Source organism: Tachysurus fulvidraco, chromosome 1 (genome assembly GCF_022655615.1).
Source record: "Tachysurus fulvidraco isolate hzauxx_2018 chromosome 1, HZAU_PFXX_2.0, whole genome shotgun sequence".
Classification (NCBI taxonomy): Eukaryota; Metazoa; Chordata; class Actinopteri; order Siluriformes; family Bagridae; genus Tachysurus; species Tachysurus fulvidraco.
The window spans coordinates 27,432,572-27,452,976 of record NC_062518.1 but is presented as its reverse complement, the minus strand read 5'-3'; the positions used below and the strand labels follow the sequence as shown (position 1 = coordinate 27,452,976).

Here is a 20,405-nt window from a genome sequence, read left to right as displayed (position 1 = left end):
ATCCATGCATCCTCCGGGCTGAGGCTGCTGCAAAACACACGTTATACCCTCTTCGGATTGATGCATACTCTTCCATATCGTACACAAGCAGATTGCCGTGCTGTTTATTTATCCTACATCCACCAAGTTACGTTGAAGACCACAGCGTATGATTTAAATCATTTTTTCACACAGTAAATCGTTCCGTGACCGCTCATGCCATGCTTGAAGAGGCCACTCCAATCAAAATGCAAATGCAAATTTATTATAGTATAAAGATCAGTTTAAAGCATTGATTTGACTTGTGATCCTTCCTTTTCAAAGGACAAGCAGGTACAAACCATGCTAGCAGTACTGTATATCCCAATTCTGTCCATCACAGGGATTCATGTATATATTCATACACAATCATTCACTACTAGGGGCAATTTAGCAGCCTTTCAGTCTGGCAGTTTAGTCTGAAACAGAAAAACTTGTGATGTGAAAGCTGTCACTTGGACCAGGATGCACACTGTGGTACCAAACCAAAGACTACCTCTAGGGGGTAGTGTGAGCTCAGTTGCTCTAAACTGAGAGCTACGATTCCCATGAACGTGAAGGCGACTCCTACTAAAGACTGCACTTGTTCAGGCAATAAAGTAACGTGTGTGTATTTATTTATCCAGTTACAACATTATAAGATTTCACAACACTAGGTAGCCTGAGTGACAGGGGAACATTGTGGGACACAAAAAAGTGAGATGCCACAAATGCAATAAATTCAATACAATCAAATGATTCCAAAACCAGACCAGTGCTGTGGGGAATCAGGGAACATTCACAGTCAGGTTCAGACCACAGCGAACGTGCTCAGTGAGTTCACCTACCACCATGGAAAGCCTCACAGCCTCAGAGACAGCATGCAAAACTCTACACAGGCAGTAACCTGAGCTTTGGAGCTTAACTCTGGAGTCTCTGAAGCTGAGATACATCATTGCTATACGAACGGCCCAGCTAACGTCCTTATCTAGCCTGCAAGAATGTAGCAAATGACTGAATCTTGCAACTTACACCTTACAGTACATACCTAAATGTGAACACTGAAAAACTGATTTCATGACAGTTAATGTTCATTGTTGAGTTGCAAATAAAAGAGAGGGATTTGGGGACAGTGAGCAGCTAGTAACTGAATAAGGACAAAGCTGAGCTGATTTCAACTGTCTTTACATTATTCACAGAGCCTGCTGTATATCTCTAATGAGCTGAGACTCAGGGAGCAATCTGCTTTTCTCTGACCATAAATGAAGCTTTCTGAGTTTCCAAGCTGCATGATTGTAGGGAATAAAAGTAATGCCACTTGGTTTGAATCTTTTTGATTGTTCCCTGTGAATTAATAGTAAGCTAAAGCCGTTCTCTATAAAATCCTTCTATTCCATTTCCAGGATCAGTGCAAGCCTCATTGTAGACAGACACAAGTCAGTAGGAAGCAGAGGTTATTCATGAGTAAGACCCAAAATGGAGAAAGCTCTACTATAGAGTATTGCTGTGAACGATTACATAAAATCAGACACAGAGGGTTGAAGTAGATTTCTCCTGCAGCTCTGGGTTTATTTAATGTACTTGTTTCTAATATTCCCTTCATCTGTCCATCCATCCAGCCATCCATCCATCCATCCATCCATTTATCCATCCATCCATGCTTCTATCCATCCATCCATCCATCCATCCATCCATCCATCCATGCATACATCCCTCCATCCATCCAATTAAACTGTGGAACTGTGCAACCATTTTTCTTTTGTTGCTCTGTGTGTTAAACTTATTAACCATTTTCTTATACTCCATCCATCCATCCATTAATCCATCCAGCCATGCTTCTATCCATCCATCCATCCATCCATCCATCCATCCATGCATACATACATACATCCCTCCATCCATTCAATTAAACTGTGGAACTGTTGAACCATTTTTCTTTTGTTGCTCTGTGTGTTAAACTTAATAACCATTTTCTTATACTCCATCCATCCATCCATCCATCCATCCATCCATCCATCCATCCATCCATCCATCCATCCATCCATCCATCCATCCAACCATGCATCCATCCATCCTGTTAAATTGTGGAACTGTGCAACCATTTTTCTTTTGCTGCTCTGTGTTAAACTTATTAATCATTTTCTTATATTCCATCCATCCATCCATTAATCCATCCAGCCATGCTTCCATCCATCCATCCATCCATCCATCCATCCATCCATCCATCCATCCATCCAGTTAAACTCTGAAGCCATTTTTCTTTTGCTGCTCTGTGTTAAACTTATTAACCATTTTCTTATACTCCATCCATCCATCCATCCATCCATCCATCCATCCATCCTGTTAACTGTGAAGCCATTTTTCTTTTGCTGCTCTGTGTTAAACTTAATAACCATTTTCTTATACTCCATCCATCCATCCATCCATCCAACCATGCATCCATCCATCCTGTTAAATTGTGGAACTGTGCAACCATTTTTCTTTTGCTGCTCTGTGTTAAACTAATTAACCATTTTCTTATATTCCATCCATCCATCCATTAATCCATCCAGCCATGCTTCTATCCATCCATCCATCCATCCATCCATCCATCCATCCATCCATCCAGTTAAACTCTGAAGCCATTTTTCTTTTGCTGCTCTGTGTTAAACTTATTAACCATTTTCTTATACTCCATCCATCCATCCATCCATCCATCCATCCATCCATCCATCCATCCATCCATCCATCCATCCATCCATCCATCCATCCAGTTAACTGTGAAGCCATTTTTCTTTTGCTGCGCTGTGTTAAACTTATTAACCATTTTCTTATATTCCATCCATCCATCCATCCATCCATCCATCCATCCATCCATCCATCCATTTATCCATCCATCCATGCTTCTATCCATCCATCCATTCATCCATCCACCCATCCATCCATGCATACATACATACATCCCTCCATCCATTCAATTAAACTGTGGAACTGTTGAACCATTTTTCTTTTGTTGCTCTGTGTGTTAAACTTAATAACCATTTTCTTATACTCCATCCATCCATCCATCCATCCAACCATGCATCCATCCATCCTGTTAAATTGTGGAACTGTGCAACCATTTTTCTTTTGCTGCTCTGTGTTAAACTTATTAATCATTTTCTTATATTCCATCCATCCATCCATTAATCCATCCAGCCATGCTTATATCCATCCATCCATCCATCCATCCATCCATCCATCCATCCATCCATCCATCCATCCATCCAGTTAAACTCTGAAGCCATTTTTCTTTTGCTGCTCTGTGTTAAACTTATTAACCATTTTCTTATATTCCATCCATCCATCCATCCATCCATCCATCCATCCATCCATCCATTTATCCATCCATCCATGCTTCTATCCATCCATCCATTCATCCATCCATCCATCCATCCATGCATACATACATACATCCCTCCATCCATTCAATTAAACTGTGGAACTGTTGAACCATTTTTCTTTTGTTGCTCTGTGTGTTAAACTTAATAACCATTTTCTTATACTCCATCCATCCATCCATCCATCCAACCATGCATCCATCCATCCTGTTAAATTGTGGAACTGTGCAACCATTTTTCTTTTGCTGCTCTGTGTTAAACTTATTAATCATTTTCTTATATTCCATCCATCCATCCATTAATCCATCCAGCCATGCTTCCATCCATCCATCCATCCATCCATCCATCCATCCATCCAGTTAAACTCTGAAGCCATTTTTCTTTTGCTGCTCTGTGTTAAACTTATTAACCATTTTCTTATACTCCATCCATCCATCCATCCATCCACCCATCCATCCATCCAACCATCCATCCATCCTGTTAACTGTGAAGCCATTTTTCTTTTGCTGCGCTGTGTTAAACTTATTAACCATTTTCTTATATTCCATCCATCCATCCATACATCCATCCATCCATCCATCCATCCATCCATTTATCATCCATCCATGCTTCTATCCATCCATCCATCCATCCATCCATCCATCCATCCATCCATGCATACATACATACATCCATGCATACATACATATATCCCTCCATCCATTCAATTAAACTGTGGAACTGTTGAACCATTTTTCTTTTGTTGCTCTGTGTGTTAAACTTAATAACCATTTTCTTATACTCCATCCATCCATCCATCCATCCAACCATGCATCCATCCATCCTGTTAAATTGTGGAACTGTGCAACCATTTTTCTTTTGCTGTGCTGTGTTAAACTTATTAACCATTTTCTTATATTTTATCCATCCATCCATCCATCCTGTTAAACTGTGGAACCATTTTTCTTTTGCTGCTCTAGGCGTTACACTTGTCAAAGGCCAAACAAATCAAATAAGCTTAAACAGGCATGATATGCATCATGTAAATGTAAAATATATTTAAAATATCTTTAAAAAAAGACTACTTGCTTAAAAACAATAATAGTTACAAATCACAAGCACATAAAAAGGACATAATTTTTTCCCCTTTACCAGTATTTTGTGCACTAAAAACTCATGATACGATTGGATACAATTTCTGGTTTAATTATAAATAAAACGTTCATGCAAGAACTCCAAGCAGAAAAATGAAAGCCGAGGCAAGAGTTCAACAATGATAAAGACAATAAAAGGAGCTTCAGTGTGCTTCTTTCTAGTGCATACACTCATACACGTAGTCACCAACACGCAATACCCACGGGAACCATCACATGCTTTCTAGGATTGCTAACCGGTGTTACTGTAGTTGTTAATGTAACCTATTTGACACTGTATATATTTAGCTACAATTCTACATCACGACTAATGTTTAACTGGGTAAGAAATGCAAATGCTACATTTGCATTGGTGTGTCACACGTGAAATAGACACGTGAAATGTACAGATGTCCCGTGGTGCGAGTCGAAATATCTGTGATGCATCGTTTAAAAACTACCATCATCTGATGCTGTTGCCACTTAGCTGCAGGGCCTTGCTGATATTCATTCATGCTGTGGGATAAGCAGAATAGATTCTATATGTGGTGGGGGATGAGGGGGTGTTGGTGGCCAAGCTACACCGGCAAATCTCTTTCAAACAGCACAGAAAAAAGACAATGCACAGGAAAAGACAGTGGTAAATGATAACAGTGTAAATGTGAAGTGGGAGCATTTCAATCCCAAAGAGAACAAAAAAAAAATCTTTAATAGAAAATTTTAATAAAAGAGATATTAATGAAAAGTGTCGTTTTCACACGGATCGGTTTCATCCTCGAAAGGATGCTTACATTTTTTTTTCATCCTCCATTTTATCTTTTCGAATCATCCTTTCAAATTGCTACTCAAGCTGTGTATCAGTGCAGTGTAAAAAAAAGGAGGACAAGTGCTTTTTTATCCTCTTGTCCCAACCATAACACATGCTTCTTTAACACATGGAGCTGGAAAACACAAATCTAATAGCTAGATAAACTAACTCAAGTGTACCTTCCACCATTTTCTGTTGTCGCTAATAAAAAAGGATTAATTAAGTATTTTATGAGTATCCATTCTGGTTTAAGGATCAAGGCTGAAGATTCCTCTCAGAAGGCAGACCTGCCAGGAAAAGACTGGCTCTTTTTGAATCCTGAGTTGTGCTTTTAATTTCTTATTAAATCTCTTCTAACTCATTATGGCTTTCTATAATATTATCTGGTCTTAATATTGATCTTTTGTATAGGCACACGGTTAAGCACACAGTGGGCAGTGGTAGCTCAAGTTTTTAACGCTCTGGATAGGGTTCAAGCCCTAGAACTGCAAAGCTGCCACTATTGGGCCCTTGAGCAAGGCCCTTAACCCCTTTCTGGTCCAGAGGCACTGTATCATGGCTGACCCTGTGCTCTGAAGTTGGCACATGTGAAGAAAGAATTTGACTGTACTGTAATGTATAAGTGGCAAGAAAATGCTTCTTTACAGTATATCCTCCGCTTCAGTGGCCATCGTGTGTTTTTGTCTTTATTCCCCGATTAAAAAAATGCTAGCTCTGCCTCTATTAGCAACCAACTGTATAAATATAAACCCAGGATTGTTTTTCTTGTGGCTCCACAACAGTGAAATATATTATCCTGCTTTAACAGATTGACTCATGTATCAGAAGACACTCAAAGATGCATTTGAAAGCACTTGAATATCGACAAAGAAGCACTTTCTGCACCTTTTAGTGCATAACGTTCATCCAGGTGTGTTTTGCCTCTTGAGGAAATCGATGACCTGCCTTGCTTTATTCTGCATGTACAATTTGCAGTCATTCTTCTTTGCCTTGTAAGATTGTATCATTCCTAGCTTGACTGACTGCTCCAGACTGTGTACTAGCATTTCTTCAGCCCCTTGTGGAAAGGCTCTATAAGCACATTTACAAATCAAGTGTGGAATTGGCTCAAATTTGATTGCTCTGCCTACACGGCACATGGCTCTGATTTACCTAAGCAGTGTGGAAAATATATAAAATCATATAAAAATATGAACTGTTCAAATACGATTTAGCTGCGTAGATAAGGCCATACTTAAAAATATTTTGGTTTGCAGTAACAGTAAAAAAAAAAAGGATCGGTAGGTAGGTAGGTCTATATTTTTTTTTGTAAAAAAAAAAAAGTACAATTTTGGTGATGGTGATTACATAGGTATGACTTTGAACAAATTAGCATATCGTGACGTCACTGACTGGGTCTTTAACCCGTGCCTTCGGGCGCATCATCGCAAACCTTATTCTGATGCTGGGAACAGTTTTTTTTATTATGGTGAGAGAATCCGTTAATATTATTTTATTGCTTTTGTATTAGTTGCTTGAAGAGTAAAAAAAAAATTGGTCAGTCTTAATGCAAATTTACAACCGGCAAGTCGGTCGGACTTAAAGCAAAAAAAAAAAAATTTAAAAAAAAAATTGAGTCGGTCCTAAATTGACAGGGTCGGTCGGGTTACGGCAAACAAGAATATTTTTTAAGGATGGCCTAATAATTCCGCGTGTATGTACCAGTGATAGCTACTAAAACAGTAACAGCCATCAGTTGGTCTTCTGGTTCTTTTTCAATTTATATCTTCAACATCAATTGTAGATTTGCATTTCAGCCAAAATTGGAATCTGAGCCTAAAAGCCAGCAATGTCATAATAATTCAAATAAATAACACTATCTATGGGTGATATTGTGTCAGTTTTACCTTAACATGGAATCACAAGACCTGTGCTACAGCCCTTGCAGGTTATCTCACTCTCCATCAGCACTCTATCACCCAAATGATTAACAGATCCTCCAAAAGATATGACGCTTCCTTTCACAGCCATGCTGTGATTCCTGACAGCCCTGACAGCATTCTAACTACAGTCTAAAAATGCATGTAAAAAAAAATAAATTCTGTCTTTATAAATCAATCTGCTTGCCAAAACTGTCTCTTCAAAGTGATGGATATTGAGTTTTTGTGTTTCAAAGTGCTGTTTACTGCAGGTGGTAATATTAAAGCAGCCCTCATAAATGCCTCTCACAAGCTCACCCGTCGGACTTAAGCCCTCTGCCGTCGGACTTAACCAAAGCTCTAAGAGACGTATCCAATTCTCTCCAAAATGACCAGCATGTCATAGTTATTATGAGTCAGTAAAGAATGTGCAGTAAAATGAATAAATAAAAAGGAAGAAACCTGCAGCATTCTCACTTCACACTGTGACTAGATTTGACTTTTGACTACATGATAAACAATTTTGCAGGATGTTCACGATGTGTAAGCTTTTTTTTTCCTCTGGCACTTTGAGCTTTTAAACAACCTGTTACGCTTTATTTTTAGTAAAAAATATTGTCACCGGGGACAGCTGTCCTGAGCTGGTTTTCATCCCAAGTACCTCCCATTAAGGCCTTAGCCATATGCTTTTGACAACAAATTAGTCTCTGCTGGCATCGTTTGCCTCGTCTATTAGCAATCTGAAAATCCACTTCACCAAATTCTGTCTCGCACTCAAGACTGCATTGCTCCAGTGAAACCAGATGTTCCAGCGTGCTTAAAGCCCACAGCACGACGGAATGAAAATCCACCGGGTGTGGTGTTGTATATCAGACAAATCCAAAGCCATCAGTGCGGGACCATCGCCGGCAAGAGTGACTGTCAAGTTGTATCATTGCTACATGTCTGTCAAAGCTAATGCACCTTATAACATAAAATCTCTACTTTGTGTAGTGATCACTAACCCTGAGATCCCTGAGATCTCATGACCTACAGATTTTGATATAAACCCTAACCCAGCACAGCTAATCAAGCAGATGGATTATTTGGCACAGGGTTACTTATTTAGGATTGGAACTGTTCTTCAAACTAAAGACTAAAGGTTTAACACTGTGCAACTGTGCAGAATTTCTTTTTACAATGAAAAATAGTATGTCCTACGTACTATAATCCATCAGTGATACAGGCTTGTGTAGAAAACATCTCGCATGAAAAGAAGCATTCTTCAAAGTGGGCTCGAAGTAGGATGTTCGGATGTTGCGTTTATGCGAAGTCATTATCATACCTCACACTAATATATTTACGCTAAAATCTCGCTGAATTTACGTATTTCAACGCGTATATCGGGTCCACGTGATCGAGTTAAGTCATGATATGATCAGGTATTTTATATACTATAAGTCCGGAATAAAATCAAGCCCTGAGCTCTAACATTAGTTGAGAATCAAACCTTTGGTGTTTTGCTAAACTATTTGAACATGTATGTTATAATCACCTAAATTTAACACTATAGTTATATTTCCCCATTAGTTCCAACATCCTCATCCAATGTAACGGGTTTATGTTAACTGTACAGTACATGAATTGATCATTTTTATGTAAACTATATATATAATAGTTTTTCTTGAATCTGACTGACAGTGTATTTGTAGCTGTACTGTATGTTTTGTGTAATCCTACATAGTCAAGTGTCATTACAAAGACATTAGACTCGTCACTGGTGAACACGCCGTGTTCTCACTACCAACAAATTCTTTATGATCTGTAAAAAAAAAGATAATAATTGAATTACACAGTAAAAACCTGACATATATAAACTCTGCATAGATAAGAGAGCCATGGGAAACATTTCAACACAGAATTAGTTGATAACCAAACCTCTTTTTTCTCCTCCATGTTAAATGGGAATTCTGTTCTCTTCAAGGCAGGACTGAAGCGATCAGCACCTCACATAATATCGCCTCATTTGGACACATGTGCAAAAGTGTTTACCAGTAATGGGTTCGATGTACCACTTCAAAACACTGGTCTCATTTAAACTAATGCAGGATTGGCTTACAATTAGAATAAAGAGAGATACAGGACATGAGAGGATTAAAATGTTCAATAAGGCCTTAAAGGAATCTAATCTCCAATCTAATTTCTTCTTCTAACACTGAGACATACATTTGTCTCCAGCGGGACCTGCACACAAACCTGAGCATGACATATGGCAAGTGATGTCCTACTTGCCCTTTACCTTATATGTGCATATCTGATCATTCTAGAAAGCCTAGTGCACTTGATAAGGATTTTCATTTTCTCTTGGCATAATGATGCAGGTTTTATAGCCTGGCCTGGTGCTCTGATTTGATTTAGTAATACAGTTATTTAGGGATATGTTATTTTAAAAGTACATAATTCGCCATACAGTATATATAAAAAAAAACAACGAACGAGGGCTTTATTTATTTAAAATTTATTCAGAACTATGCAGCGTGCAAAAATAAACAATAGATAGACTAGGATAGACTTCAGATTCCCTGTCAGCCAATAGGATAAGAGCTGTAGACAATGGATGGATGAATACTGTAGATGGATGGATTTTCTGTTTCTGTACTGTTTATCCTACACAGGGTCACATGGAGGTTGGAGTCTATTCCAGGGTACTCTGGGGTCACCCTAAATGGGGTGGCCACCCATTTCAGGGCACACTAAGGGCAATTCAGAGATAAGTCTTGGACTGATGGAGGAAAACTCCAAAGCACAAGGAGAACATGCAAATCTCAGGCACACATTGCGGAGGTGGGACTCGAACCCTTAACCCTGGACGTGTAAAATAAACTGTTTCTTCTCCATATTTAATATCAATAATAATATTGTACTAAACTAAGGATATCACCCTCAATGTAAAATATTTAAGAATACCTGACTTATGGAATGTTTTATAGATAATAAAGTGTCAGAAACTATTCAATCAACCTGTGAATCACATTAACCCTGTAGCTCTGATGCAAAATCATGTCTGTAGAGGGAAAAAGTATATGTTAGATTCATTTTGGCTAAAATACCCCTTTAATGGTGGTTATGATATTTGAATCAAAATATTAATGAGAGCAGAAATGAGTATGTTCTGTTCAAAATGTTTGCATATAAGAAGTTCTAGACTGCTCAGGCTTTGGCAGAGGCAGGAAAGATTTGAAAAAATATGCCAACCTGGCCAAATGTCACAGGTATGTTGCCAAATCAGGACAAATCCAAGGCAATTAAAGACCACCTTTAGTGATGTTCTCCAAGGACAACTGAGCATTACATTGGTGACAAAGACTAATTATGTGAGGCCTAATGCTTTTTTACGTCAAGTCTTCTCATCCAGTCTAAATCATGTTGCACCGTACTGTAACGTTCACAATGGTGAGAGCCAATCTTTTCTCTATGTGTCAGATTACTGCCTTTTTGCCTTAAGCATTTAGCCATTGCACAAGTTACCACTATGTTATCCCATGACAGCTTCGCGTTGACTGGAGATCATTTCAGTGAAAGCTCTGGGGTAATGATCAACATGTTGTGACTTCCAAGACACCACCACTGGGACCACGAACATGGCCCTTAACCTTTGGATCTAACTCTCTATGTTCTCTCATTTAATTGCACTGTCCACATACAGTATATAGATGTAGAAAGACAATGAAGTCTTTTTTTATTGCTTAGTTAGATATTTAAAATTTTCTCACTATGCGTTATTGTCTGTTGAATATTTAAAGCCTGAATTTCTTTGGCATATTGCAGCTTTAGTAGGGTTGGGAACCAAGAACCGGTTCTTACTCAGAACCGGTTCTGTTTTTTAACAGGAACCGGAACCGCGCGGAATTTTTAAGTTCCAAACGCGGTTCTGATGTGATGACGTGCTGGGAGCGGTCACTTTAAATAGCCATGTCTTACAGTACCTCATGAATATTAATTGTTTACACTGTTTACAAATTAACACAGCTTACCACAGAAATCAGTCACTCGCACTGCTGTGCTGAGGTTCGCTTTGTGTTAAACATGTCTAAAAAAAAGTCTAAAGTTTGGATTCATTTCCAAAGCTACAACAATGAAGCAAATCTACCCACCCTGAGAGGGTTTTCTCCACAGCTGGAGATACAATAAGCCAGGAAAGGTCTCGTCGTCTCCCAGAGAAAGCAGACATGTTCATTTTTATTCAGAAAAATTGCTCTTTTGCTAAGTTGTAATTCTGGAGGTTAAATTTGATGTTGGATTTATTTAAATTTAAATTGATATGAATTGAAATGCTCTGAGGAAGGAAGAACTGGAACTGGAATCGGAACCGGATAATTTCTTTTGATACCCAACCCCAATCTTTAGTAACCAGTAAATAGCAGCACATATCAAAATGTATTTCCTCATTTCACTGTTTTTTTTTTTTTTAATGTAAACCGATCTGTACATTGTTATTGTGTAAGTATGAATTACTAAAATAAAATGCAGATTTAAAACCCTTAATGTGTGGGTTGCATTGTTACACCGATTCACGCTAATCAAAGGAACAATTTGCCTGTATTTAGTCTATCGTTTACCATCTAATGAGAAAAAATTGGGAAGCTACAACATATTGGAACGCACCTACCATACAGCTGTGTGCATTTTTCCGACCTGAACTGCACACAGATGAAAAAGTCTCAATTCAAAAATGTCACTTGTTGACCTGCCACCAGTGTTGTAAGTACAAATACTTCGTTACTGTACTTAAGTAGAAATGTCACATATCTGTACTTTACTTCGCTATTTAAATTTATGTCACCTTTCACTTTTGTTCCACTACATTTCCTAGATAAAATGTATACTTTTACTCCGTTATATTTCCACTAAGCATCTTCATTACTCGTTACTACAAAATAAAATCAGAAGAAATGTTTGCGACTGCAATAAGGGAGGGTTTTGGAAATCACTGCTCCTAGATTGTATTACGCAGCTGCGCACGCTCTACGGAGAAGCACAGGTACGCGCAGCGTGCACACGCAGTCAGAGCTGGAGGCGTTTATCTACAGTATAATGGCGGCAACCAAAAGCAACCAAAAGCAGTGAAATGTCACTATTCTTATTACCAGAGTTGATAGCACAAACAAAATATTAATGCAAGACCAATTATTTTGGTCTTTGTCTTGTGAATATTAGTTTATTAATAATGACTGAATTCATTGGACACACTGTTTGTAGAGAATGCACACATACATGAACTGATTTGATTCAAGACTGGCATCATTACATCATGCATAAAATTTTGGTGTCCACTTTTGCCATTTAATAATGCCATAACTTTTGGCTTACTATGTAGTCATATAATATATAATAAAACACTTCTTGTTTTAAATTCTCACTGAGGGCTAAAACCCCCTTAAGATGAAACCCTAGAACCGCCCCTGGTCTTATGCCTACCGAAAATCACTGAAATTTTACATTTTACTTTTACTTCAAATACTTAAGTACATTAAATATCAGAAAATTACTTTTGATACTTAAGTAGTAAATATCAGATACTTTAAGACTTTTACTTGAGTAATATTCTAAAAGGTGACTTTCACTCCAAGTCTTTTTCTAGTAAGATACTTGTACCTTTACTCAAGTATTGCTTTCTAGTACTTTATACAACACTGCCTGCCACCGTGTGTTTTTTTTTGTTGTTTTTTTTTTTGCCACTGTCACTCAAATCGTTGCTCTGTGTCACACACGTACATAGAAATTGAGCTGTTGTCTGTCACTTGTTATTGTGAACACAAGGGTTCCACATCAAAAATTGAGATTTATAACTTCTCCATCAAGAAACTTTCCTTTGTTCTTGTTTTTCTTCCTTATGATTGCTGCATTAAGGCCTAAGCTTCCAAGTTTAAACTCCAATTGAGACTCTTACAAGAATCTGATATGGGATTACTATGACAGGCTTGTGAGCTCTGGATCAAGTTAGGATTGTATGAAGCACCTCTGTCATGATAACACTTGGCATGCATAAGATTAATGACCACATTTCCTTTTTGGGACATGGCTCAAAGCACCGTTTTTAAAATGTGAATCTATGGTGCTGGCAACTGGCACAGCTATTAGATCCCATGGCCTTTAGTTTTTTTTCAAGAACTAAGGGCTCATTTGAAATTGCCTGTGTGTTTCCATAAGATATTATGCCAAGTCTTTTGAGGGAAGCTGATGAATCCAATAGCAACGTGATAATATTTGGTTATTATATCTAAATCTTTTCTCGTCTACCTGCGCTGCATCTTGGGTATTCCCTTCATGATTTCTTTCAAGCTCTTATGTGCTTCTGGGAGACAACAAATTAGCTAGCTAGAATATGATTAGCTCCATGGTAATTGTTCACAGTAAGGAGTTCTGGCACAGATTCCTCATGTTTGGTAAGAGAACAGCACAACAAACCTTTCACATTTGGCGGTAGCACAGCTAGACAAACCATGCCTCATGTTATTGTAGCTGTTTAAGTGATTTTGCGAGAACAGTAGCAGGGCCGATAAAAACGGATTCTGAAGAAAGGATGATGTGTCTCTTGACTGTCCAGAACGGCTTAGGAAACTTCTTTGCATCTTCACTAAACAGCAATTATTCTGCAAGACTAGAGAGACCCATGCAAGTTAAACGGACGGAAGACTGGTGCTATGATTCTACTTGAAAATTAATTCATTTGCTTAGTCATGCTGTAATTTGTTATCCTACCAAAAAGCTACCGATTATATATTATATGTGAGATATTAAAATACCCAGTTTTAACTAGTCATGTTAGCTCTACTATTGTTATTGTACCGGTATTCTTGTGACGCCAGACTGTCAGACTGACCTTTAGCAGCATTTTGTTGCCGAGGACCTGACTGACATGTAAAGAAACAAGTCACAGTTCAGTTTGTTCAGTGTCATGTTTATGGCTGTGAAAAGGTAATGTCAGTTTCCCTACAAAAACAAATCTTGACTGACGTGCAGCCGTAGCACGTACATTTAAGAGAGTCGTGCAAATTTAATATTTTCTGATCCTCATAAACGATCATTGTCACAGTTGTAAACACAAAAGGTTTAATCATCTATGAGGGAAGTAGAGCATGAGAATGGCTTTGTTTTCAGCTTGGAAATCCTGTAGGGAAATCATGTGGGGCAAGTCGTGGCCTAATGGTTAGAGAGTCTGACTCGTAATCCTAAGGTTGTGGGTTCGAGTCTCGGGCCGGCCACGACTGAGGTGCCCTTGAGCAAGGCACCGATCTCCCCAACTGCTCCCCGGGTGCCGCAGCATAAATGGCTGCCCACTGCTCTGGGTGTGTGTTCACGGTGTGTGTGTGTTCACTGCTGTGTGTGTGTGTTCACGGTGTGTGTGTGTTCACTGCTGTGTGTGTGTGTGCACTTTGGATGGGTCAAATGCAGAGAAGGAATTCTGAGTATGGGTCACCGTACTTAGCCATATGTCATGTCACTTTAGAATACCACCAATCAGAAGAGGAATTTGAAACTCCTGCAATTTTTTTGTGTCACATGCATCAGACATTCAGCTAACAGTTGTGACATCTGAGGCTGACACTAGGGCACTGTTGGCTCAGTGGGTCGAGGCTACCAATCAGAAGGTTGTGAGTTTAAATCCCAGCAATGCCAAAATGCCACTGTTGGAACTTTGAGCAAGGGCCTTAACCCTTAAATACACCAGGGGTCTAGAATCACAGCTTAGAAATGAACTAGAGTCTCTAACCGTTCATTTGAAAGATGGACAACAAGGTTGGTAGCCAGTAGGTACACTGCAATTGGGATTTTTTGCAACAACAGCTATAGTGACAGGAAATAATTTGCACTGATGGCACAGCCACAGAAATCAATGTCACTAAGCAACGACTCGAACGTGACGGTGTAATTGAATTCGTATGCAAACAGAAAACAACATTTAAAGAACAAAAGAAGAACGGATTTACGCACTGCAAAATTGAAGACGTGGTGTTTTATATATAATCTGGATAACGGCACAAATAAAGCCACGATTAATCCACATTGTGTAAATAAATCTGCAAAAATATTCAATATTTATGAAAGGTCAGCGGTCAATTGATCTGTTGTACTGTTATATACTATCATTCATTTTTTCCCTTTCCTTTTCAGATTATCTGATGTGACTTACTCAATGTCAACATTATGGTCTACTCTATTACAGTACTATATCTCTCTCTCACCCAAGATGAAATATGCTAACCCCCTGGAAATGCATAAATGAGTGACTCATCTAATCAGCCAAGCAGCATAAAAAATATGAATTTCATTTCCCATTTCCTCTCATCACTCATCTTTCTATATGCTTTAAAACCTCCAATGGAGGATTTAAATTTACATTTGACTTTTACAGAAACACCGATTCAGTTATAGTAAAACAATATGAAAAAAATATGAAATGAACCACCCTGGAGAGGTCAAGTGAACCATAAATAAAATGCAATATACCTGCTGTCTCTCATAATTCATATTTTATATGTCAGTGGTTTTCTTTTCAAGTGCAAAATCTCACTAAGCATAAATTGTCTCTCGTTCCAGGTAGACAGCAACGCATGTTTCTCTGATCTCTGAAGCACTAACAGTTTGTGCACTACAAAATTAGCTTCCAGTCTGCAGCGCATGAGTTGGTAGATGTATAATTGCATCTTTCCATGCAACACTGATCAAATGAAAGTGGGAAAACGGAACGAGAGCTCCTGGATGCACTCGATATGGGCAGTGCAGGGAGATGACTCTTACCTAACAGAGGAAAGACATCCGAGAAGACTCTCTTGGTATCTTAACAAAGCAGAAGATGGTGGTTAAGTTCCATTTGCAAATAATGATCCGGCCTTAAACTCCCACTGTCTCAAGATATTCCAAATTGCTGTTACATTTAAAAAAATAAGCCAAAGAAATGCACATAGAAGTTTTTTTTTCTGTAAGCAGGAATTGTTACAGTTACAAACATCCTTTTGTCTTAAAAGGCTTCCAACAATGAATAAGTATCAAACTCTGAAATTAATCAACACATTTCAAGGCCCAGTTGGCATCACATATTGGGAACAGTTTCACAAACGTCAAAAACACACACACACAAAAAAAAAACACTGCAGTGTCATTTCACGCGTGCCAGCCACGGACAATCTGCTGCTTGGAAAATCAGCTGTGTTGACAACGAAAGCCATCGTGGTCACTGCTGAATTTTTCAGAGGACCATAATGATGAGAAGAACCATAATGAGGAGACCAACTGACTTGTCTGGACTGATCTGATCTGATGATTCCTTCTCAGATTTTTGTCCTATATCACAAAAACTATTGTGATTTTTTCGCCTTGCTCTACATTTAGTCACAGTCATTTCCTTTGTCTGTATAGTGGCAAGGTAGAATTAGGTCTGTCTCTGTTTAAGAGGTTTTAGAATCAGATCTAATGTATTTTCTGCATTTACCTGGGGTTAAAGCAATTGCCACAAGATTGTCAAGTCCTCTCAAAGGAACACATCAATTTCTCTGGTACACCACATAAAAATGGAGACCAGACAGGTGGGATTTAAACATAAAGTCTCAAGTTGGATGCAAAACTGCCACACAAACCATGGATATTTGGATAACAGTAAAATACATTTGGAGAGTTAAAGGTGGTCTCTTTTGTTATGGAACAGCACCTACTGGATGCCTTGATTGAAACAAGGTTCCAAAGGAAATAATTTGGAAAAAAATAACAATGAAATCTTCACATGTTTATCTAAACATACCCACAGACCAAACATCTAGCTGTGCTGTGTATACTGATGGCAAGAGATAACAGGTAATCGGTGAAAGAACGCCTAATATCAAGCCTAATGCGTTCCATCTGGTGCAAATGCATCATTTAAATAACTCATGCTGGTAACAGCTCTCTGTTCTGAAATATTCTTGATTGAATTGTTGATCTGAGCTTACGTCTATTATCCTACTTCTATCAAGGTGCAGCCGGTCAAGTAGTGACATCAGTCTCCCAACAGAGGCTGCTGCCCCAATCAACAGCCTTTCTTTTTACTATTTTTCCAATTTGCTCAAAGAAAAAAAAAATTGCTGCCAGCTTTATAATAATTTCTCAACTTTGAACTCCATTTTCAGAATGCAGTATAATATGCATATATTAGAGCATATTTAAGAGTATTTTGTGACCTGCACAGGCAAAGTCTTCGACACAAACACAATCCAGTCTGTTGTGAATTTCATACACAGTCTTCAGACGTGTAATGTTACCAATTCACGACTAAAGATCGCCTCATTAATTTCACGTGATCTACTGCTCAGGAGGTTAATGATGTGTTGCATCCTCTTCAGTCCCAAACAGCAAACAGTTACAATCTGAATGTGTTCTTAGTAATAAGCACAGGAAGACATAAACATTGAGCAAAAAAGCAAAAGCAGCTGCTGTTTCAAATATGAACAGATGTGCGAGTGCAATTTTACATGCCTTATATGTAAGATGGAGTGTAAATATATGAGCCATTCTCTGTGGATAGCTATTACATTGTATAAAATATTATTATGACAGCGGTAAATGATTATAGATGATTATATGGTGTTATTTCATCGCCTCATGCCACAGCTGCCCAATTACATGACATGGCCTCATTTGTGAGAATCCCAGGCTACTGTGTCAAATTTATGCTTCCTTTAGATGTGTGTGTATTTACACACACACACGTTGCGAAACACACATGCTAAAGGAAGCATGTGTGTTTCACAATGCGTGTGTATATAAACATACACAATGAATTACTCCTTGATTTTTAAATAAAAGAAAGAAAGAATATAAGAAAGAGAGAAAGAAAAAAACAAACAAAGAAATCAATCAATCAATCAATAAGGCAGTATTCTTTTGTTTCTATTGTAATCTAAATCACTGACCCATTCCTTAATGTTAGTTTTTCTGACTGCCTATTTTTTTTTTAAGGCCACAGCATGTTAGGACCCGCGGCCATGATGACCGCACCGTCTTTATTCCCAGGAATTAGAGCGTCTGAAAAAAATCCAGCATTGCAATTGAGGTCAATAGGGAAGTAATTCCAATTTTCATCTCTACCAACCAAACACCCCCCACCCCACCCCCTCCTCCATTTCCTTCTCCATCTCCATCTCCATCATCCATCAACCATCTCCTCGGATGGAGAATCGGCCTCTAATGGAGTCCTTTATCAGTCTGCACTATCAAATCGAGGAACCATGGGGAATGCAGGGGGGGGGGCATGCATCATATTTTAAACATACAGGAACAGGCATGCTCTTCTAAGCACAGTGGATATTGCAGTGTAGTTGATGGAGCGTGTGTGTGTGTGTGTGTGTGTGTGTGTGTGTGTGTGTGTGTGTGTGTGTGTGTGTGTGTGTGTGTGTGTGTGTGTGTGTGTCAGCTGGAATGACATTGCGCTTACCGACTGCTATCCAGAGTGAAAAATAAAACGCGCTCCTCTGATTAAAGCCCGCTCTTCACACAGGGGTCGAATCCGTTCAGCATCTCTAAAGATCTCAGTGAAAAACCCCACACCGTTTTAGGAGATACCGGCGAGCCGAGAGCCGTTTAAAGCATCCGATACACACATCCGGGAAAGGGAACAAGCTGGGAAAAAACTGCGGAGAGACAGAGAGAGAGAGAGAGAGAGAGAGAGAGAGAGAGAGAGAGAGAGAGAGAGAGAGAGAGATGAGAAACGGAGACAGCTCTCCTCCCTCAGAGCTGCTGGAGCATCCCTCTTCTCTCCTCTTTTCCACCTCACTGCAGCAAATCAAGATGAGATACAACAGCGACATCTGCTGGCCACATCTACAACTTTTCCACAAGGTTGCCAGATTGATTGCGAGGACGCTGTAAATAAAAAAAGCATTGTTTGACCGTTAAATATGAATAGGGTCAAGATTTCCTGATTTATTTAATCGTGTTGTTTGCAATTTTGTTTCCCATTACACTCTTACTGTATCTTTTATATTATAGCAGGTATTATTCTGCAGGAAATTAGAAGCTGTTTTAAACGTGCTGGCAACCCTGACTCGTCTTCCCCACCCTAATCTCTTCCAGTATCTAGGCGTGCGATGCATGTGACCATGGCAACGTACAAACCCGCATACTACCCTACAAAATAGTATCTAAAATAGTAGGCTTGTCGCGTTTTCAGCCTTTCTCGGGTTGCCATGACAACAATAAGTACGCAGTCGTTGGCTAGGTCAAAACAATATGATACCATGGCTTTCACCTGACATTAGCATCATACACTTTTGCACATAGTGCTTAGTAGGCTAGGTAATGTGGCTAGAATAAGACATATTATGATATTATAACATAAAACTTGGAAGTATTTTCGATATAGTGGACTTGCTAAAGCTAATTTTAAAATAAACATCATTAACAGTTCACTTTTATTAGACCACACAGCATTTGTGTACATAAAAAATGATAAGCTAGTTAGATTAGCATATTTATATCACTAACATACCCACAATATGAGCATAGGACAGGTTCAGGGTGTTAAATAGTTTGTTCAATATGTATTTAGTTTGCTTTATGTCCAGTATATTTAGTTACTTCAGTAATCAGGGACAAAGGAAATGTAAGAGACTATCGTTTAAAGCCATTCAGCTCAATGCAAAATGCCGAATGATGTCATGTGTGACAGGCAATGAGTGCCCTAACAAAACAGCTTCAATACCCAGCAGAGCCTGGTCTTGCCCACCGAGAGGCAAACGCTGTGACTGCACTTCAGCTAAAGATCAATGCTCACTCTCTGTGGACCGGATGCACGGAAAGCCCTTCACTCACTGACCTTGAGCAGAAGATTAGATGAAAAGAATGGATTGAGACCACAGTTCCCAGCCCCCCAAACACATCCTAACTTCACTACAATGGGGAACGGTTGCCGTACAATTAAACGTAGTGCTATAGAAAAAGAGTGCAACACAAACATGGGGATAATCAACAGCAAAATGGGATTTCTGTTATGTTTTGTGTTTGTAATAAAATGGATTTTACACCCAAGTATCGATTTATGATGTCAGGCACTGATGTAGGGTGAGGAGGCCTGGGGTGCTAACGGTGTTACAACCAACATACATAAATGTACTAAACGTTCTTTAATACAAGTAAAGGTTTCTAACGAAGAAATGTAGACTTTAAAAATGACAGTTGTATTCTTCCTTAACAACACAAATGCCAAAAATAAACCTTTATA

General features: G+C 38.8%; 1 protein-coding gene across 6 annotated transcripts in view; it reads right to left on the bottom strand.

Moving 5' to 3' along the window:
* ctnnd2b (catenin (cadherin-associated protein), delta 2b) overlaps positions 1–19,619 on the bottom strand; it is an 85,193-nt gene extending 65,574 nt beyond the window's left edge. For 4 of the 6 annotated variants that reach the window (XM_027169279.2, XM_047817755.1, XM_047817758.1 and 1 more), the window contains exon 1: positions 18,621–19,618. The gene's annotated coding sequence lies outside the window, so the exon portion shown is untranslated. Of the gene's footprint in view, positions 1–18,620 lie in introns of all 6 variants that reach the window. The other 2 variants (XM_047817753.1, XM_047817767.1) reach the window with 1 other exon arrangement.
* Between the last annotated feature and the right edge of the window lie 786 nt (positions 19,620–20,405).